Below are 2,500 nucleotides of genomic sequence, written 5' to 3'. Positions count from 1 at the left end.
AACTTCGGAAGCAACTTGCTCCCGAAGTTAAGAAAATAGAGAGGAAACAGGCAAAGAAACCGATGGCCCAGTCGTACGCGGCTGCGGCCAAAAAGACTATAGCGAAACCTAAGGGCGCGGTGCGACACGTCGTCGCCGTGTACCTTAAGGATGAAGGGAACAAGGACAGCAAAGCAACGAAAGTTGCTTTGCAGCAGTGCTTTGACCCCAACCGTGACAGGTTGAGGGTTAAAGCCGTAAGAAATATTGACAAAGGAGGCATCCTCGTCGAGACTGCGACAAAGGATGACCTCCAGAAGCTCATGAAGAGCGGAAAAGCGAACGAAAAGGGACTGAAGGTGACAGTCCCTACTAAGAAAAAGCCAAAGCTGGTCCTGTACAGCGTACCGGACCAGAGCAAAGAAGAGCTGCTTGCAGCTCTTAAGTCACAAAATGATGACTTGCCCACAGAGGCTATAGAAGATATAAAACCGCTGTTCAAAACAGCTAAAGGGAAAAATTGGGTGGTGGAAACATCACCCAAAACAAGAGAGGCAATATTAAACAGAGGCAGACTGTTCCTTGGATGGCACGCCTGTCGCGTACGTGATTACGTCGTGGCAGGCAGGTGTTTCCGCTGCCAGGCGTTTGGCCACATAGCCAAACACTGCCGGGCGACGGTGGACACCTGCGGGCATTGTGCCAAGGAAGGACACAGTTACAAAGACTGCCCAAATAAAGAAGACAAGCCCTCGTGCATAAATTGCAAGAGGGCCAAGAGACCGCATAATCACTCATCCAGAAAGGATGAGTGTCCCGCCTATAAAAAGGCAATAGAGACCCTAGTCTCCAAGACAGACTACGGGGACTAAGAAACCGAAAGATGGTGAAACTCCACCCGAACGACGGCGCGGGCATAACGACCTCACGGAAGTTATGTGTCGGGAGGGTGTGATCGCAACCTGTTGCGATCAAAACTCTTACAGAAGCTTGTCCTGTAAGCCCGCTAGAGACCGAATGCGACTCAGCCTCCTCGTGGTCCCCGCTGGTAACGTCCTGGACGGTAATATTCCGTCTCGGCGGGTATTACCGGACAGGGCGGCTAAATGAGTCGCGCCCCGCGAGGGGCGGTCTTCTCTTCTGGTGATCCTGCGGGTGAAGGAGAGGTTATTCCAAACACAGGCATCGTACAGGCGCCGGCTGTACGGTGCTCCCTTGGCGAGGGTTCCGCCAAGGAAGTGGAGGCCCATCAGGCTTCTCGTTGTGACTCGTCACATGCCGATATGAGTTTAATCTCGAGGTGCGGCATGCCCTACTTCAGGGTAGCGAAATACCTTCTGTCCCTATCTACTGGGGTATACAGGTGCACAGCTTCATTCTGGCACAGCCAACCTCTCCTCCACGTGGTGTACCCTGGGAAACTTTCGAGTTTGCCAACGAGGCTCTGGCGCGACTCTCCTGCGAGCGTCCGGGCGGTATTTTATACCGTACGGACCGCGGAGTCGTCAAATACCGTAGCCGGTATGTCTAGCAACGACCCACCGGGGACATCCACCCAGTGGTACGCGAAGCATAACCGGTCGGGGGGCTTGCCTTAACCGGCCGGTCCGCGAGGAGATAAACCTCTCTAATAAATCCGAAACCTTAAGTTATGGTGCGCGGCGAAGGGGTGCGGGCCGTCCTTGCGATGGTCCGTGGTTGGTGGGTGCACCAACCCTTAGCGGCCAACCTCGAGGCACCTGGCGAACCTCGTTGTATTCAGCCTTCCCTCCTGGAAAGGGCGTCACCCGGGAGGGTGACTTCATTTCGTCCCTACTCGTGGGATCAAGTATGGCAAGATCTAACAAAAACAAACAAACAAAAAAGATGACGAGCGACGAGGTCATTAAGGACCTGATAGAGAAAGAGGAGACCCTGGTATCTGAAGGGGAGGATACACCCCTCCCCGACACTATCAGGGAGGATCTGGATGGTTTCCTTGCGGTGCCAAGCCGGAAAAGAAGGTTGCAGAAGCCGGAAGGTTCCGAATCGGAATCCGGCGAAGAACAGAATAAGAGGCAACCCAAAAGGCGTCCAAGGGGTACAACGCCATATGAGAAGCTCACCAAGTGGGCTACTCTTGTATTCAATACATTACCACGTTATGGCATCAGCCAACAAACTATCGAGAGTGGAAGTTTTGCCACCCTCCGTAGTGCGTTGGACGATGCCTGGAAACAAATAGAATCCGGCGGCACTTACGAAGATGTGCAGGAGAGAGAAAAGGAAATGTCTGGCAAGCTTGAAAAAGCTGAAAAAGAAATAAAAGATCTCAAGGAGCAGAGATCCGTAGCTTGTAAGAGGCTACACGAGAGGATTGAGGATGCCGAAGGGCGGGCTCAATCTCTCTTAGAAGAGAAAGAAACAGAAAGCGAGAAGTTATATAAGAAGCTTGAAGAAGCCGAAAGGCGGATTCAAGCTCTCTTAACAGAAAGAAAGACAGAGAGCGAGAAATTGCACAAGAAGCTTGAGGAAGCCGAAA

At 52.3% G+C, this 2,500-nt stretch overlaps 1 pseudogene; it reads left to right on the top strand.

Moving 5' to 3' along the window:
* LOC143175967 (large subunit ribosomal RNA) overlaps positions 1 to 2,500 on the top strand; it is a 9,006-nt pseudogene that overhangs the window by 3,946 nt on the left and 2,560 nt on the right.

This window comes from Nomia melanderi, unplaced genomic scaffold (assembly GCF_051020985.1).
Source record: "Nomia melanderi isolate GNS246 unplaced genomic scaffold, iyNomMela1 scaffold0276, whole genome shotgun sequence".
Lineage (NCBI taxonomy): Eukaryota > Metazoa > Arthropoda > Insecta > Hymenoptera > Halictidae > Nomia > Nomia melanderi.
This window is presented reverse-complemented; position numbering and strand designations above follow the sequence as displayed.